At 36.6% G+C, this 21,076-nt stretch overlaps 1 protein-coding gene and 1 long non-coding RNA gene across 2 annotated transcripts in view; one reads left to right on the forward strand and one right to left on the reverse strand.

The window, feature by feature from the left end:
• The window catches only part of LOC134791246 (phosphomannomutase), a 317,911-nt gene that overhangs the window by 108,492 nt on the left and 188,343 nt on the right, over positions 1 to 21,076 (forward strand). The window lies entirely within an intron of this gene.
• LOC134791810 (uncharacterized) lies at positions 16,194 to 20,196 on the reverse strand. Its single transcript, XR_010144335.1, has 3 exons — positions 20,149 to 20,196; positions 19,557 to 19,761; positions 16,194 to 16,228 (listed from the first exon to the last, which is right to left on the reverse strand). It is a non-coding gene; the product is annotated as an uncharacterized LOC134791810 (long non-coding RNA).

Raw genomic sequence — 21,076 nt, forward strand, 5'->3', positions numbered from 1 at the left:
TTCATGACAGTAGCCTCCGGTGGCTGCGAGTCGGACGCACGAGGGTTGGTTTCCTGCCACTTTCGGTACATCTTCCTTTGGTCACTCTGGAAAAGACGGTTCTGCTGGAATCGGTCCACACGCTCTCTGTAGCGGCGAATACGGTTTGCCCATGCATAGACTTTCTGCTTTAGAAAGTCGATGCGCTCCGTAATGTTGGCCATGTAGTCGCGGGGCCTGATATCCGTCCCCGCGAATGCCTGGTTTACAAAGCGCATTACTCGGGGGCGATTGTTGCCCCCCCTGAAGCAGATCAGCTTTGCGATAAGAGTCCTAAAAGAGCTGATACGTCGCTCGATCCGTATTTGCCATGCGGGGGCACCCCCGGCGGTCCTAGGTGCACGTTCAGAGTCCGGAAACTTGACTCGTGCAACACGGCACGCCGCGATGGCTCCGCAATACATGATCGCGTGCGTATCATCTAAATCTTTACTAGTCCGCAAATATGGCTCTAGTAAAGCGTTTAGGGCTCCCATTAGCGCTAGATTGTGTCTATTCATAGGCAAACGTGGTAATCGTGGCCTAGTATTGGGTGTGGAGCGATATTGCGTAATCGCCTCATCCAAAGTCCTCCTCAGTTGCTCATTGGCTGTACTACTCACACTCTGCGCGAACTCCTCCTCGTCGGCACAGAGATCTACCCGCGGCGCCTCCGGTGCCTGGTCGGGTGCCGGCACCGGATCCGGCGATGTGGCGGGCGGGTCTCGCACCGAGGTGGAAGCTGCGCGAGTAGAGAGAGCCTCCAGGCGAAGCCGATCAAGTGTCGAGTCATCCAACCGCTTTAGCCGCTGGATGACTCGCACCTGATCCGATAGCCGTTGCGCAGTCACGTCGATGGTTGGTTCGAGGGCCTGAAACAGTGGAAGCATTCGGACACGGTACGCGCATAAGTCGGTTCCCCCCTCTGTAGCCCCATAGTAGGCGCGCATGACGTTCTCATTCATTGTTTGAGACCATCGCATGCGACGCACTACACCACCGGCAGCGGGAACCGTGGGCGGAGCATGATGTCCCGCAGGCCCCAAGCGTGCCGGCAGCGGTGGCCGCCCGCGTCGCGCTGGTGGTCGTGGCGGCGGCGGCGGCGGCCCGCACTCGTCGCTCGACTCGCTGGTATCGGGCGCAGTGGCAAATTCATCGCCCGATGACGCTTGTGAGGAGACGGACGAGACGGGCGAGGGTGGTGGGCGTGCGTTAGTTGTGATAGACGCTTGTGAGCGCGTTTTACTCCGTGTGATCATTTCCTTCTGTCATTCGATCATTCTTTGTTGGCTAGCTTTGTACATAGTTACATTTTCGCGGTCATGAATCCCTTTGCGAAGTGTCGCATTAATGTGTAGGTAACTTTTCCACAAAAAAATTCAATAAAAATGTAATAAAAGCCAGTAAAAAACATATTTGATCACATATAAAAGGAAAATTTAGTAAAAAACGCGTCTGACGTTGACGGCGTCAAGTTTTATTATTATTATTATTAATGAACTTAAACATCTTACCGGGATTCGAACCCAGGACAAACGGCTTCATGGGCAGGGTCACTACACTACGCTACCGAATGGGCCAGACCGGTCGTCACAATCGTTGGTTGTTTTGCCTTGAGCTTACAAAGCACCCTTTAGGTGAAGTTAATGGATGCACAAACATTGCCGAGGGCGGTAAGCGGGAAGTCGCAGCCCTTCACACTGATTGATCACTTTAGTGCATCGTTGACACTTTGACTTTGACACGTGGGATTGGGTAGTCAGTGGTGCTATTTTGTTGCTGTTCTATTCTGGCAGTCGAGTGGTTACAATTGGATAAACTACATTTGAAAAACACCAGCGGTATCACGAAGATTTTGCTGACATTTAAATAAGTTGTACGCGATACGTACAAATAATTCAGTGTGTAACAAGTAAGTGTGTTGTTAACATACTCGTGTGTTGTATTGTTAGTTTGTACTTTAATTAAGGTCAATCAATAACAAAAAGATCAAATTATTTGTCAATAATAGCCGTCAATCACGTAATCGTGATTGCCAATCGCTTCAATTGAGGGTGAAAACCATTTTACGTCACGGAACTTCATAACACGCATGAAGGCCTAACGAAAATATCGAAAATTTTAATTTCTCTATCTGCCTCTCCTATCATTCTTGCATATTCGAGCGATAAAGAAGCAAACATAGACTGACGAAGTCTTTTGCGCTAGGTCCTCTGAAAAGTGTAAAAATGTGACATTTACAAACCACAAGTGTTAGATACATTCCTTCAATATGTCTTCGTAATTATTGTAACTACCATTTACAGTAAGACGATTAAATAAGTAGATAAGATATGACTTTAATTGACACTCGTAACAATTGCAAAATAACTCCACAATAGCTCATAGTCGTTAATTACTGTAGACATTTTAATTTCAAGTCCCCTCCTAAACCTTTTACCGTCCTAAAGGACTAAAACTCGTTTAAAAAAAGAATAGGACGCTAAAATGATAACATCATCATTACGGGCAAAATGAAAACGGCCATATTGTTAGAAAAAAACCGCAACGTGGCGCCACCGGCGACCGGAAGTGAGGAGGAAATGGCCACTAATGGCCGCCGCGCCGGAAGCGTTGCCATTATGGCGCTAGTGCTGCTCAAATAATTACTTTAGCTTGTATATTTGGTTAGCAAAATGCGTTGGATGACTGGGTACATATTTATATCATGAATAAAATGTAATAACGTCAATCTTTATGTGAAAAATCATTTCATTTCATATTACAAGCTTTTATTTAGTTTCACCTGACCGTTGTCTGTAATCAAATCTTGCAAGTTAAATTTGATCCACTTCCCGGTTTCTGATTGAGCTGAAATTTTGCATGCATGTATAAATCGGATGACAATGCAATATTATGGTACCATCGAGCTGATCTGATGATGGAGACAGGAGATGGCCATAGGAACTCTGTGATGAAACAACGCAACCTAATTGTGTTAGGGGAATAGGCCTGATGACAAATTTTGAAATCCCTTTTATTATTGTCGGTACACTTGTATTGGTTCCGAAAAACACAATATTTCAGCTATACTCATAAGATTTAACATAAATAATTGCATTTTATTATAGCTAGTTTAAAACTCGCGCGAAAACGCCTCGCACGACATTTGTGACGTCACTATTTAGTTGGTGGTAGGGTGGTAGACATTGTTTACATACTTACAGTTACGAATTTCCCTTAAATCCGAATGATATTGTTATTTCAGCACCATATATTACGATTAGGGATGATAAATACATTACAAAAATTTATCACAATAACTCATTTTAGACAAAAACTCTCACACGGTTGCAATTTAAGATGAATTATTTAGATACAAATAAATTTTGAGTGAAAATCACCGAGCGCCGGTTTTACTTTTTAATTTTTCATTTTTTCTAGTTACGACAGCCAACATGGCAATGATAGTTCCATTCAGCCAAATAATTAAAAAAGTTTGTTTGTGAAATATCGTATTATTTAGCATTTTATTTAGATAATAACAAATAGATATCTCCTTTATATCGTGTAATAATATTTTTTGGACGTAATAAATGTTTAGTGGCGAAATAACATTTTTTTTGCACCTTCGAACTCTTTGGTGAGAACGTATGGATTTCGGTCAATGAGGTTGTCTATGTTGCTCTAAGAAATATGTTATAGATTGATGACGTCACTGTTTGGAACGCTTCTGATTGGCGTTTCAGTAATAATGGCCGATTGGAGAATTTTGCAGTTTTATTTTATTGAATATATTAATAATCCTTCAGTTTATACTGAGATTGGGCCATTTTTTTGAATCATATTAACATATATGTTTCTTTGAAACCATTATTTCCGTGATTCTTTGCTACTTGCAACAGGCCTATTGTCTCGATGAGTATTAGTTGTCTGTCGTAAGAAAAGTAAAGTCAGCAGCAATAAAAGCTTGTAAGTACCAAAAATGAAATTTTTGCAAAAAACTTATTCGTTTAAAAAATCATGTATCAGGATTTTGTCTATTCAAAATTGACCTCGATTTGATTCCTAGTTCTCTATCAAAATTATTTTGTGAGAGACCTTTAGAGTCGGACCAAGCTAACTGAAGCTAACTCTGCAGGGCATTTGGAATGAAACAGTGTGACAATGTCATAATTAATGTCAAATTTATATGAAAATATGTACGACGTTTATAATGACACTTCCTAACTTACCTAAGCTCAAGAATTAAAAAACGTGATGTTCCGAGTCACAAAAATAATAAGTTGCTAATATTTATTATCAGTGGCCTATTTTATAAAGCTACAAGTTACAATTTACAAGCGGAAGTCTCTTTCTTACCCTATGTGTTAGAACGAGACTTCCGCTTGTAAATTGTAACTTGTAGCTTTATAAAATAGGCCACAGGTGTTACTAAATTAGCCAATCAAAACTAGGTTTATGTTACAAAAGCAGAGGTACCTAAATCAAATCAATTAATTAATTATGATTCATGTCTATACCGTAATCTATAGTCTATGAGGAAAGAGAAGAGTCGTGAAATGTAAGGGAATCCATACATTCTACGACTCTTCTCTTCCTGCACAGACTAATTTATAAACGAGTTCCTCATTATTTCATAACAATAAAATAACAAATCAACAATAAAAACCTATTGCGACGAAAATAATTTAAACAAAGAATGGAAACGGCAATGCGGAGAATATACGCGTTCAGTCTTGCCAACCGAATAAAAATAAATCAGGCGTGATTTATTCTAGCTGCGACCGTCGCATCGCTGCGCCGGTGCAGGGGCCGCATATGAGGCCTCTAGGGTTACCAGACGCTAATGCCAAAAACACCGAATAAATCACTAGTTTATGAAAAATCTTATAAATATATTAAGTGTAAGGAAGGGACTGTCAATATAATATTATACTAGCTTTTTCGTAATAGTATTGTGCGCAGCGTAATAAAAACATTTATAAAAAAGAGTACTTAAGATCGAAGTTTGATGTTACAAAACAAGACCACAGAATATAAATAATAGTACTACCGTACAGAAAGGAAACTTCCTACAAAACCGAAGTTTGACAGCGGTTCAGGGTCGAATCATCATGCCGTCCCTTTCTAATATATGGCACTATCCTTTTCGGCTATTTAGGGTTGTCAAAATTCAAGCCATTATCTTATCTGTGGTCGTGCACGCAAAGGGACGCCAAGTTGTGTCAACCCTAATAATTGCTCGGAGCAATGCTGACCCGGGCGGAGCCGAGTTTGGCCGAAGTCAGGAGTTTCGCATGCCTGACAAGACGTAGCTGGACATAGGCATTTTTATGTCCTAAGCATTTCTGGGGTCTCTGGTGGTGTCAGCCATTAAATTCAATCGATTCCTGGACGAATCAACTCTTAGACTGATACTTTTCACGTCTCTGACGTAATCCAAAAATTCTCTGGAGCTATCACAAGAATAATCGTTTTCAATTTAATATTTGTTTAAATGTTAGGTCTATCAGGAAGCAATAAATCGCTTGTTTTAACGTATAACATAAAAGTAGGTTATATATTATTTGTATTAAGCGCAATTTTGGATTGACGTTTAAATATCGTGGACAGATTGGTCTAAAAGTCAATTCGACTGCCTGAAAGATTAGGGCCGCCTGGTAAATCCGGCACTGAAAATTAAAAATCCGCGAGCAGGCTTAGCCGGAGTCGGAAGCAGTGGCGTAGCTAGCATGGGTGGCACCCGGGGCGGAAATTGTGGGTGTCACCCCAAAATTCAATCAAAGTTGTAAAATATGTTTAATATTTTACAATTATAAAATTACGTTTAATATTCCATAGCTCACAATTTACTCCATCGCTTTCATTTTAGATTCCATGAACTCTCAATAATCCACACCCTGGCGGGTGTTGCCTCTGCGCGCGTTCTATGCAGGGACAGGAACCGGTTACCTTAACCGGGGTTTTTCATAGGGTTATTTTAGAGGTGTTTATAAAAACCCCTACCATAACGGTAACCGCTTAATAAGGTAACACTTTGATTCGGTAACCGTATCAGATCGAGTTAACCTCTGTTACCGGTAACCGAAATAAAAACCCAGTCTATTCAGTTACCTCATTATGAGGTTTTTGACCAGTTCAAACGATTGTAATCTTTACGCACACTTAAATTCAACTTATTATTGAATAACCGAGGTTGGCATGGGCGGTCTATGAAGCCTCCAGCACAAACAAGTTTTTTTGCCTTTCCTTTGTTTATCTTTATACCTACTTGTGTGGTGTGTTCTTATTATAAATATTATTATATTATAACTAAAATAAATAAAATAAATAAAATAAATAAAATAAATAAAATAAATAAAATAAATAAAATGAATAAAATGAATAAAATGAATAAAATGAATAAAATGAATAAAATGAATAAAATGAATAAAATGAATAAAATGAATAAAATGAATAAAATGAATAAAATGAATAAAATGAATAAAATGAATAAAATGAATAAAATGAATAAAATGAATAAAATGAATAAAATGAATAAAATGAATAAAATGAATAAAATGAATAAAATGAATAAAATGAATAAAATGAATAAAATGAATAAAATGAATAAAATGAATAAAATGAATAAAATGAATAAAATGAATAAAATGAATAAAATGAATAAAATGAATAAAATGAATAAAATGAATAAAATGAATAAAATGAATAAAATGAATAAAATGAATAAAATGAATAAAATGAATAAAATGAATAAAATGAATAAAATGAATAAAATGAATAAAATGAATAAAATGAATAAAATGAATAAAATGAATAAAATGAATAAAATGAATAAAATGAATAAAATGAATAAAATGAATAAAATGAATAAAATGAATAAAATGAATAAAATGAATAAAATGAATAAAATGAATAAAATGAATAAAATGAATAAAATGAATAAAATGAATAAAATGAATAAAATGAATAAAATGAATAAAATGAATAAAATGAATAAAATGAATAAAATGAATAAAATGAATAAAATGAATAAAATGAATAAAATGAATAAAATGAATAAAATGAATAAAATGAATAAAATGAATAAAATGAATAAAATGAATAAAATGAATAAAATGAATAAAATGAATAAAATGAATAAAATGAATAAAATGAATAAAATGAATAAAATGAATAAAATGAATAAAATGAATAAAATGAATAAAATGAATAAAATGAATAAAATAAATAAAATAAATAAAATAAATAAAATAAATAAAATAAATAAAATAAATAAAATAAATAAAATAAATAAAATAAATAAAATAAATAAAATAAATAAAATAAATAAAATAAATAAAATAAATAAAATAAATAAAATAAATAAAATAAATAAAATAAATAAAATAAATAAAATAAATAAAATAAATAAAATAAATAAAATAAATAAAATAAATAAAATAAATAAAATAAATAAAATAAATAAAATAAATAAAATAAATAAAATAAATAAAATAAATAAAATAAATAAAATAAATAAAATAAATAAAATAAATAAAATAAATAAAATAAATAAAATAAATAAAATAAATAAAATAAATAAAATAAATAAAATAAATAAAATAAATAAAATAAATAAAATAAATAAAATAAATAAAATAAATAAAATAAATAAAATAAATAAAATAAATAAAATAAATAAAATAAATAAAATAAATAAAATAAATAAAATAAATAAAATAAATAAAATAAATAAAATAAATTAATTAAATTAAATAAATTAAATAAATTCAAAAAAAATAATAAATTCAACAAATTCAATAAATTAAATGAATTAAATCAATTAAATAAATAAATTAAATTAAATAAATTTAATAAGTAAAATCAATAAAATCAACAAAATATAAATAAAGTAAATAAAATAAACAATTTTTTTAGAATGTATATTCACATTATTTTTTTAGTATTTTTTTTAGTTCTGACGGCACATCACTAAAACTACTTTAATGTAGCAAACCAGTAAGCAACCGATAATAAAGGTTACCATAACTGAATGAAAACCTGTTAAAAACCCTTAACAAAAACCCTATCGCGATGGGGTTTTGAGATTAACTCGGTTAAAGGTTAGGGTTACCGTTTCAATAAGGTTACCATTACAATCAGGTAACAGTATGATAGGGTTACCGAATGATACGGTAACCGAATCGATTGGGTTACCGAATTGATAGGATTAGAGGGGTTTTCCGGTCCTTGGTTCTATGACACGGGCAAGGACAGCATCCGCTCGGTGTAACCCACATTTCATAAGTGTCATAAGGGCATATACATGTTGGCTTGGGCTCCGCGCACGCCTCGCAAAGGTCCGAGTCATCATTGTCCCGTGAAAGATATACAAATAATTTACGTTAAAAAAAAATTAAAAACTTTTTTGCCAAGTGCGCGATTTGAAAGAGATTCTGTAAAATCCCATTTCACAATGAATTTCAAATAGTCCAGAGTCAACCAATTAGAAACAGTGACATAGCTTCTCAATTACAGAAATAATCACATATTAAAAAAAAACTTTTCTGAATAAAAAAACCTACGAGGCGCCAACATATTATTGTTACATACCAGGAACCCCGAGACATTTTAACCATGCATTTCTGAGGCCAAAATAAGGAAAAAAATACTAAAAGAGTTTACGTCAATTTCGCCAAAATAAAATTGTTTTTCGATTTTTTGTACATAAAATATAAATGCTATAATTTGTAAAACTGTCACCCAAAAATACAGAAATAATCACATAATTAAAAAAAAAACCTTTACAATGGTCCTGAATTAAAAAAACCTACGAGGCGTCAAAATATTATTGCTACATACCAGGTGCCAACGAGGAACCTGAGAGATTTTAACCACGCATTTCCGAGGCCAAAGAAGGAAAAAATATTAAAAGAGTTAGAGTATTAGGTACGTCAATTTCACGAAAAATAAATTCTTTTTTCAATTTTTTTGTACGTAATGTACAGTCAGCCAAGAAAGTGGTCTACCACTTTTCGACACTATCATCTGATTGATAGAGTCGAAAAGTGGTAGACCACTTTCTTGGCTGACCGTACCTACATAAAATATAAATGCTATTTGTAAAACTATCACTCAAAAAGAATTTTAACTTTTTTTGTAAAACCTAGTTTTTGCAAAGTGTACTTGTCACTTTTTTACATTATATCAATAAGGATATTTGGACTAGGTCCCATAGTAGCAACATCGCCATAAAAAAACATTTTGCACTAAGTAACAATAAAAAGATGCTTTTTTTAGCCTGCTGGTGGTACTGGACTATGAAACTAGGCGAATTCCAAAACAGTTTATAGGACATTTTAGTCTTTAAATATGATCAGGAATATTCTGTCAAAATCTCTCGGGTTCCTCGTGGGCATGTTGTATATTATTTCCTTCATGGCGGTTGTGCAATCTGCCACAGTTTTACGATTTTTTATAGATGGCACTACTGATGTTCACGGTCGGGTGTCACCCCCCAAATGGGTGACACCCGGGGCGGGCCGCCCCCGCCGCCCCCCCCTAGCTACGCCACTGGTCGGAAGTGATCCTTCCTGCAAAGGTCTTGGTTCAAGGTCATCAGTCATGTGTGGCTGGGAATTTAAACCTGTGTTATGTGCATTTTCTGTGTATCGAATTGTGTTCTTATTTAATTTATACGAGTATTATATGTGTATGTAGGTACAGTAGATACCGTTCGCAGAGTACCAACAACCGAAACCTAATTGTAAGAACTAAGAAAAATGTTTTTTTTCAATTCACCATCAAAAATTACTGAAGTATTTGGTCAGTTTTCCCAAAAATAACGAAATTTCCTAACGCCTGGTAACTCCAGACCCGCTGCAAGGATCAAAATGCAAAAATCTCTGCTTATTTGTACTACGTACGTGCGGCACGGAAATTTGTATGCCCAGCGAATACACAAGTGCGGCTAATGTCAAATTCAAGTGTTTATTCTAGAAGAACGGGACTTCCTACAAGACTCACTCGACTAGCGTTTTAGAATTTATGAAATCATACTAACTAGAATTGTGTTTTCATAAAGATATTGACTTCTTATTATCTTTTCGCATTGATAGACTACAAAATGGCATTAAGTATAAGATTTATAAGAAATGAAATATGAAATATAATTAGGTACTTTGTAGCGTACAATAAGAAAAACATACCTATCGAAACAATCTATTTTTTACCATGTTTATACGACAACGGTTTCACTCACTTGAATTTCTGCACGAGTTGCAGTCGCCGCGAGCACTCGAGCCTGAGGAAGGACCCCCGACGGGGCCGAAACATGTCGCCAATAGCGACCAAAAATTCAAGTGAGTGAAACCGTTGTCGTATTTAAACATTGTAAAATATGTCTCACGAAAGTTTAATATCGAATCTATTTTTTAAATAAAACATTTATTTACATACAATATATATACAGTGGTACTACTAAACGAAATTAATAACTAGCTTAAATCTAAAATAGGCCCTTGAGGCATTGTACCAAGGATGATGGCGGCATTTCCTCGCTGTATCGCAATGCTGATACGTTGTGCGAGGTAGCCGCCAGCTCTTCGGTCACCAGTTACGTCAACCAGACGCTTCGCGATTTCTGCGAACAACTTATGCGCGCTGGGACCCCATGGACCTAGAGTTTCAACACCAAATGGTACAAAATGGTACTCTCTACCGAGGCTCTTATATTTGTTACGTTTTAGAATTGCGGTGCTGTTGGAGGTGGGACGGTGCCAGTGTGTCTACGCAGGTAGCATCCCACACCAACATCCGTCCCAAGCTCCAAGGAACTAAGGACACTCCATCGGGCCTCTTGCCATCATCTCTGATAATGCCAGTCGGCTCAAGAAGAGCAGGCACATTGATGGTGGCAAGAGACCGACGGACTATGTCATTAAGCGACGCATGTCTCGAAAAACGGCCTGCACTTTCTTGACAAGATAATCCGTGGTGTCCCAGTCGGTCCACGTCCGTGCCACAAGAGCATATGTGTGGCGTACACACCGAAACCCCGAGTCGCAAACCAGTCGCCAGTCTAAGGGAGGCCGGATCCAAGAAAGTACCAGTATTGGGCGAAGGATGGGCATGTAGCCAGTAACCGGCTTCCCGGGCTCCAACCGCCAAAAGCCTCGCGCGGTCTGGACCTGTACAGTTGTTTAGGAGAGTATTGTAAGTTAAATCACAGTAAACATTATCCCAACTCCTTTGTGAATTTGGGTTGTCTGGAAATTGTTTGCCTGGGCAAGCAATTTTAAAAGCATTTTTGGCGTCCTCAAAGCCCGCAATCTCACAGTTTGTGGGCAAAGCCCTTAAGATATTTCCTATGAGACCAGACGTGCTATGAGTGGACGCCAAAAAGGCTGGGGAAGCCACACTGGAAATTTTGCGAATTCCTAAACCTCCAAACCGAATGGGGAGGGACGCTTGAGACCAGGAAGGCTCACTTAGCTGAATGTTTAGAATCGTCTCTAAACTAATTTTGATCAAATCATCTATGGGCGACAATAAATTTTGATGTTTCCAGAAAGGACAACAGCGGAGCACATACGTAAGTTTAGGGACAAAAAGGCAGAATTTAAGAATCACAAGAGCATAATGAGGGCTAATTTCGAGTAAGCGATCCGTGTGACTTTTGAATTTAGTTATGGAGTTAGAAATATAATCGGGAAAAGATTCTTCGAATATAGGAGAACCCAGGAGGCAAAGAGAATACTTGTCTACTGATTTGATATTGGGAGTCAGATCGTCAAATTTGGGTTGTAAGTTGGTCAAAGTACAAGAAGATTTTTGAATAAAGAGTTCGCATTTACTGAAATTCAGTTCTAAACCAATATTTTTAAATAGAAATAAGTTTCATCATTTCGAAAGTATAATTCACAATTAGTCGTTTCAATAATATTCACAACATTTAAAAACATACAATATGCGTTTAGTTTTTCATAGTTATAAATTAAAGATTAAAAAGCCCTCTTACGCAGTATATGCCAAAATACTTAGTCCATTTTACCTACTCGTATACCAAATAAAATAATTCATTTTGGAAAAGCGCTGAATACTTCAACCTGTTAGATCGATTTTTATGCAAGGAAACTCGCCTTCATGTAAAAAAACCGCATCGAAATCGGTCCATCCGTTTCAGAAATACAATGTCACAGACAGACACACAGACAGATATTGTTGTCAAAAATATAACACCCCTCTTTTTTACGTTGGGGGTTAAAGTTAAAAACAGTAGGTATCTCGCTCGTATCATTCAGAACTAACGCATTTTCTTTTCACCCGCCCTAAACTTCGAAAGCGTTCTAAAATCAAAATTCAAATCGCGGCTGATCGTCGGGCGGAAATTGACTCGCTTGACCCGCTGTCAGAGTGACTATTCGGACAGGCGTCACAACCCTTCCCGCCATTTTGAGAGCTTACGCCATTTTCGTTCGCTAATGTTGAAGATAAAATTATTTAGGTTTTTTGAGTCATGTAAAGTTGACGTTAAGTACTAGTAATAAGTAATAACAATAGGCTTAAAGCTTTTACTTGCGTGGGGAAGTATTGTATTTATACGAGTTTTCGTTTCATATTTATTTATTTAAACTTTATTGCACAAAATACAAATAAAATGTACAAATGGCGGACTTAATGCCTAAAGGCATTCTCTACCAGTCAACCATAGGGCTAAACAGAGATGTAATAAAAATGGTGCGACAAGAAAAGTAAGAGAATTCAATTAGGAACTATTGCAAACAACTGAAAAACATAATAAACTACATATACAATACACAGATAAAAATAATAAAATATATACAATGAATATACTACTACATAATTCTCACATACATACTAATATATTACGATGGATACTACCTACTCATACTCTTGTTTCAGCAGATGTTTATGCAGCATCCTCTTAAAAGCAAATTTGCTCGGGGCTTGTTTTATGTTGAGAGGGAGTGAATTCCAGAGACGACTCGCCTGGACAGCATATTTATGTTTTTGTTTGCCGACGCGTCCTACCTACTTCAGATAAAAGCTCTGTTTTTAACTCCTGAAGCAACCCTGAAGCAAAAAGAGGGGTGTTATAAGTTTTACCGCTATGTGTATCTGTTTGTGGCACCATATAGCTCTTTAACATAAACCTTCTTAGTAGCTGGTTTGTTAGTGCACACCGTTGTATGAGGACCTTGCACTTTCAGACTATGCGCTGAAACTTGGCACAGTGGATTGTTAGCTGGTCTTTAGCAGATACAGACCGGGAGCCGTCGAGAGCCACCTCTCATTTAGTGGGGGGCATTTAGTTAAGTTCCACGCTGCGGCGATTCACTTGGAGCAACATTTCTCTATAACTATACCTATTAGGGCATGTAATATATCATTTTCGGATAAATTGAGGATGAGGAATGTATTTTTAGAACAAAAACGATGAAATTTCTAACAAAAAAAAATAAAGTAGAAAAGACTAAAAAACGTATTATTGATTTTTTTGTAATCCCCAGTTTTATTTTAAAGTGTAGCAGGAATCTGAAAACAAAAAATTCAGTCATAAAGCTACACTTATTACGTTTAAAAAAATATATATTTTATTATACAAATCTGTTGATAAATGGGAGATAAAAAATAATATTTTCCGTGGGTCAGAGTGATCTCAATGCAAAATATTAATAAGGTGGGAAAGTTAAAGTTGGTCAAGCAGATCTTGTCAGTATAAAAAGGCGCCAAATTTGAAAAATGTAGGCATGAAGGGATATCGTCTCATAGAAAATTTGAATCTCGCGCCTTTTTCTACTGACAAGATTTGCTTGACCATCTATACTTATAATTTGTTCTACAATCGTTCTTTTAGTTTCTCATAAATAACTCGTAAACGATGGCCAATAGCAAAAAAAATTTTATTACATGAATAATTTACATAAAATTTCCTACAAAAAACTGAGGTTATTCAAACGTTTTCGCTAGGATCAATATTTAAAAAGGGGAATCTCTTTAATATCGTTTTTAATATTGATCCTGAAAAATAAGTTTTTTAGTCTTTTCTACTTTATTCTTTTTTTTTGTTAGAAAGTGCATTGTTTTTTTTCTAAAAATAGATTCCGCATCTTCAATTTATACGAAAATGATATATTACATGCCCTAATAGGTATAGTTTTAGAGAAATGTTGCTCCAAGTGAAGCGCCGCAGCGTCGAACTTCCCCCCTCCCCCCACTAAATGAGAGGTGGCTCTCGACGGCTCCCGGTCTGTATCTGCTCATGACCAGTTAAGAATCAACTGTGCCAAGTTTCAGCGCATAGTCACAAAATACAAGGTGTCGTGCACTTAACAAACCAGCTATAGAATAAACCGCCTTGGATGCGGTTTTTTATTTGAAAGCAGGTTTTCTAGCGGTGGTTCTTAAATTTGTTTTATCAAATTCGATTTGTTAGGTTTTTTTTTAATTTTTCATCATATACCTATTTAGGTACCTTAAATAAGGTACAATTAATGAAATGTATGAAGCGGTAATCTTAGGGGTCTGATATCCACTATTAAGATATCTTGTCTAGCTTACTACATGAAAACTGCGTTTTATCCTTACCATCTTTAAAGCGCCTGAGGGCGCATAAGATGTTTCTTACACCAACTAGTTCCAAAACGTTAAAAATCAATTGCTGACCTCAGATGAATAGAACCTGATAAAACCCTCTTCATATCGAAAACATAACCTTAACAATATTCACCACTAAAATCATCTCTAACACAGTTTAGTTATTGTTCATAGTGTTTTTTTGTGTGTTTGTGAGTTGTGATGTTTTAGGTTGAAGGTAGAGTAATGGCGGGCTGTAATAGCCGTCACGGCATCGCATCGATATTACCAATAAATCGGGCGCATGCGCGATATAGTCCTATGAAGCGGTCACGCGCAGTCTTCCTGATGCTAACATTGTATGGATCATTTCCTTGTAAGAGTTTTGCAAAAAGGCCACGATGCAGTCGCGATACTGTCGCTGGTCCTATACCCTCGCACACGTACCTACACCTAAACGCGATTCTGCATGGCTACATATGGCGATACATCGCTATACAGTCGCGATAGGTATAGCATCGATACAGTATCGATACAGTGTTTTTTAAAATTACCACGTTTTCGAAATTACCCGAATGCATCTTTCTAATCATAACCAATATTCATAATAAGTTTCTTACGTAATTAGGGTACGGTACGGGAGGGTTCGATAAATATACGGGTGGGGCCTGTAGCACGACCAATAATTAAAACAAAATTGTACCCCTCAAACGATGCACTTTTGTTCAATAAATTCTACAAATTATGAAGTCTTAAATATGAAATATTACCTTTCTTCTATGGACTTCATTGTAAATTGACGTTGCTTATTGTCACGGTTTGAACAAGGTTTGAACATAAAATCAAAGCAAAAGTTATTTTTAAAAGTTTGAACAAATGTGGGTCAGTTTGGTAGGCATATTAGCTATCACAGTTTAATTTTTTGCTCCTGTTACAGACCACGTACACACACACACATACACACACACAACAATAAACCTTCTTTTCGCTTGTTTCTTTCCGATTTGTTACGAGTGGCCAATTACTATGTACCTAGTGGCCAATAACTAGAGCAGTCACCCTAATGTTGTTTCTATCTGTAAAGCTATCTCAGAGGAGGGCCTCGTAAGATATTACAGGGAACAAATAACAGTTGTTATACTTGTAATCTACTACTCCTTGTCTCTGTTACTTTTCCTAATGCCTATCTCCATACTAGCCCAACCCGCTCTAGTAATGAAGACATACTGTTCAGTACCACGCCCCCTCTAAGCGGATAATTGAGTCATTATCCCCCCTTACCCACCAAAAGGTCGTAAGCGCCTTTAAAATCCATACAAACTCAACCTTTTTGAAAACAGACTAGAAAATCTCGCAGATCTATGATCGAGCGATATCGGCCGAGCCTCGGGTACTTTCGGAAGAGTTCGTATGAGAACTCGTTATAGATTTCTTATGATCTATCAGTTAAATAGAAATTACGTTTTGAGCGATATTGCTTATTACTTTTATGATCAAAAGCGCTCGTGGCTTGTTAGGTATCGAAAGGTGGATAAGGTAAACAATAATAATTGCGCGGAAATAATTTTATTTCAAAATAACCTTACGGTAGACGGGACGTGGTTGATTCTCCATCGTAGCGGTGAACCCAGCGGCGTGCTGAAGCTCTCTAAAAAAATGCATTAATTGGTTGTATTATTAAACTAGCAAAAAGCAGAGCTTTGTAAGGGCTCGCGGAATTTTTCTACCTATATAGTTATAATTACTAAGGTAGTTTTTAATAAGAGATTCATCTCAAAAAACCGGACAAGTGCGAGTCGGACTCGCCCGCCGTACAAATTTAACGTATTTATTAATTTATTTACAAAAAAAATAGTTTTCAAATATTTTCCCAGTACTTGTAGTGACGATATTACTTGCCAAATTTCATAGTTCTAGAAATTCTAGATCAACGGGAATTACCATACTTAACGGGGCCCACAGATTACCAGTTCGCCGGACGATATCAACCTGTCAGTTGTTCGGAGCTGTCAAATTTTGCGTTTTACTGACCGGCTGAAATCGTCCCGCGAAGTCCGTCAGTGGGCCCCTTTATAGGTACATTTTGATTCCTTTGAGAGTTTCGAAATATATTTTTTTTGCGGCATAAACGGCCGTATCTTTTTTTCCGATCACTTACAACTCTTAGAAGTTTAAATTTTTCACAGCTTTTAGGACCTAAGTTATGCTTTTAATTTCAACTCGATACATCCACGCGTTCCCGAGATAAAAGGTCTTAGTAGACAGACGGACGGACAACAAAAGTGATCCTGTAATGGTTCCGTATTTTTCCTTTTGAGGTACGGAACTCTAAAAATTATATGATATGATATAAGGGCTTCTATAAATAATTAATACCCCAAATCATTTTGTATTATATTATATCAAGAGTGTTTCTATTATATTATATCAATAGGTACTTATATTTAATAGTTTAACTCCGAGCAAGCCTTACAAATGTCCGGAGCACCTATAGCTTCTTGACCGGTAGGTAGACATGAATATGGGCGTAGCGATGTGACAACCCCATCGCGTGCTGATGGACCAGTACAATCAGTCAACGCAGGGCAGCTTGTGGAGAGCTGTTGGGAAGAAACATTCCCACGGCTCCTGGGAAGTGGGAAGTTCTGCCACTCGATAGAAGGGTGGATAAAAAGGGCCCTCTGCCTCTGTCTTGCTTTAGCCGGTCGTCCAGAGTGGAAAGCGACATCGATTTTGACATTTGAAACGATAAGGCAGTAATATCGCGCTGCAATACTGCTGCCGACTGCGATATTAGTGCCGACTATATTACTGCAAATGTCAATAATACTGGCAGCGACATCAATTTTGACATTTGCAACAGTAAGGTAGTAATGTCGCGCTGCAATACTGCTGCCGATTGCAATATTACTGCAGACTACATTACTGTCGCAAATGTCATAAACCCTGGCAGTGACATCGATTTTGTCTTTTGAAACAGTAAGGCAGTAATATCGCGCTGCAATACTGCTGCCGACTGCGACATTACTGCCGACTGCATTACTACCGCAAATGTCAAAAACCCTGGCAGCGACATCGATTTTGGCATTTGAAACAGTAAGGTAGTACTATCGCCCTGCAATACTGCTGCCAACAGCGATATTACTGCCGACTGCATTACTACCGCAAATATCAAAAATCCTGGCAGCGACATCGATTTTGGCATTTGAAACAGTAAGGTAGTACTATCGCCCTGCAATACTGCTGCCAACAGCGATATTACTGCCGACTGCATTACTACCGCAAATGTCAAAAACCCTGGCAGCGACATCGATTTTGGCATTTGAAACAGTAAGGTAGTACTATCGCCCTGCAATACTGCTGCCAACAGCGATATTACTGCCGACTGCATTACTACCGCAAATATCAAAAATCCTGGCAGCGATATTTATTTCGACATTTGCGCGCTACAATACTGCTGCTGACTGCAATATTACTGCCGACTATATTATTGCCTCGAATGTCAAAAACCCTGGCAGCGAAATCGATTTTGGCATTTCAAACAGTAAGACAGTAATATCGCGCTGCAATACTGCTGCCGACTGCATTACTACCGCAAATGTCAAAAACCCTGGCAGCGACATCAATTTTGGCATTTGAAACATTATATAAGGCAGTACTATCGCCCTGCAATACTGCTGCCAACAGCAATATAACTGACGACTGCATTACTACCGCAAATATCAAAAATCCTGGAAGCGATATCGATTTCGACATTTGCGCGCTACAATACTGCTGCTGACTGCAATATTACTGCCGACTACATTATTGCCTCGAATGTCAAAAACCCTGGCAGCGAAATCGATTTTGGCATTTCAAACAGTAAGACAGTAATATCGCGCTGCAATACTGCTGCCGATTGCATTACTACCGCAAATGTCAAAAACCCTGGCAGCGACATCAATTTTGGCATTTGAAACATTATATAAGGCAGTACTATCGCCCTGCAATACTGCTGCCAACAGCAATATAACTGCCGACTGCATTAATTACTACCGCAAATATCAAAAATCCTGGAAGCGATATCGATTTCGACATTTGCGCGCTACAATACTGCTGCTGACTGCAATATTACTGCCGACTACTTTATTGCCTCGAATGTCAAAAACCCTGGCAGCGAAATCGATTTTGGCATTTGAAACAGTAAGACAGTAATATCGCGCTGCAATACTGCTGCCGACTGCGATATTACTGCCAACTGCATTACTGCCGCAATTTCGAAATCAATCACGTGTGATTTTAACCGCCATAGTAGTAAAAACGATTATCGATTCAACCAAAAAATATATAGTCACGTATTAAATTTCACCCATAATTAATTATGATTACCTACTAATAGGGTATTTATAACTGTACTTAAGATAAATTATTTTACACCATGCAAGAAATAAAGCACCAGAAGATTAATAGAGAAAGGTAGATACTTAGCAGTTATTTTTAGTCACAATTTCTATTTTAAAACCCGATAACAACGATAAAGAGTAGGTAATTTGCTTGTGACGTCACATGCTAGTGTTTCATATAAATTCCATAGTAGCAAATCGTTTAGACAGTTCGAAAAAAGAAACTCATTTGACTAGTATACTTAGGTAGTCAAATACCCAATTATATTGAGCCACAAAAACCCAGCGCATTTTAACGGAACAACCTTTAACCTTGTCACTACTAACGCCATCTGTTAGAAAAAGAAATAACTAACATTAGTCCAACAGATGGCGTTAGTAGTAATACACATTATTTACCCTTTTATTTATTGTTTATGTTTATATAATGATATTTTTATGTTTGATAACACATCTAGACATGAATATAAATTACTATGTTAAATCTCAAACCTAACAGTGCGATAGTTTTTCCGTAAAGTGTATCACAAGAATGCATAGATTGTCGAATAGTGATAGGGCTCGCTTCGCTCGCCCTAAAAAAAATTCACGTACGGTAATTTGTAATTCTTCCGAGATTTCACTAATATTATATCCTTCGTCTCTTAAAGTGATTATACGGTTTCGCACCAACTATGACAAATTGCGGTGAGACATGATTGCGACGGTTAAGACACGTTGTGTGATTTAGATGTGCAAGATGCAACTGACTTGACAAAACACGTGAAAGCTACGTAAAGATTGTGAACAATGACAGTTACTTAACAAAAAAAATCGGGCAAGTGCGAGTCGGACTCGCGCACGAAGGGTTCCGTACCATATAAAAAAAAAAACAAAAAAAAAAAAGCAAAAAAAACGGTCGCCCATCCAAGTACTGACCACTCCCGACGTTGCTTAACTTTGGTCAAAAATCACGTTTGTTGTATGGGAGCCCCATTTAAATCTTTATTTTTATTCTGTTTTTAGTATTTGTTGTTATAGCGGCAACAGAAATACATCATCTGTGAAAATTTCAACTGTCTAGCTATCACGGTTCGTGAGATACAGCCTGGTGACAGACAGACGGACGGACGGACGGACGGACGGACGGATGGACGGACGGACAGCGAAGTCTTAGTAATAGGGTCCCGTTTTACCCTTTGGGTACGGAACCCTAAAAAGGATCTTTGTTTCTCATTGGTCAACAAATTAGGGGCGGGTCAAATCCAAAATCAACGTAACTTGCAAGCGACGCTGTTTTGAAACTGGTCGACTCTGGCTTGGACCGATGCCGATGTGTACCTATATACGTAGCGTGTTCTATATTTTTAAGGACCTTTATTTTTTTACCAATCGTGGATTAAAAATAAAGCTAGAGTCCGACTAACCTAACTTTGCACCGATTTAAATAGAGCAAAGTGAGGCAGAATCATTATTAACGTCATATTTTCATATCATATCACAGCGGCAGTTAAGCCTTAGGGGCCTTTGTTCGCTGACATAATTTTATGAATGTATATACTTTGTATTAATAAATTAATTAAAAAAAAAAATATAAATATAAATTTGACATTAATGCAGACATTGCCATACTTTGTCATTGCATTGCAAATGCCATGCCGTGTTGTGATCTTGGTCATATTATGATCTAATTTGTGGTTATATGAAGTTTATATTTTTTAACGTTACAACACTTTATAACGTTATAAAGTGTTAACAAATTAATGGTTTTTATATATTCAGCTCATACAAAACCCGGGAAGTAAAATAAAACTAATTCATTTGATAAAAAATTAACAGACTCCTACTTCAATAAAATTACAACGTGAGTCTTAAAACGAGCAGAAAAAGATAAGGTAATTTTTTAAACGGTTTATAAATTTATCATTGTTATCACTCAAAGGATAAGAAATAACGATAGCAAAATACCATGCCAAATTCTTTACCCACCTAACACTGCAGATAATGAAACAATGGGAATTAGCAAACGCCCTGGGATCAACTCAGGTAAAGAATAGGAGCTTATATTTAATACTGAAGAGCCAACGGGAGTGGTCATTTCTCCATACAAACGTACTCCTCGTTTTCCTCCGTGG

Source organism: Cydia splendana, chromosome 6 (genome assembly GCF_910591565.1).
Source record: "Cydia splendana chromosome 6, ilCydSple1.2, whole genome shotgun sequence".
Classification (NCBI taxonomy): domain Eukaryota; kingdom Metazoa; phylum Arthropoda; class Insecta; order Lepidoptera; family Tortricidae; genus Cydia; species Cydia splendana.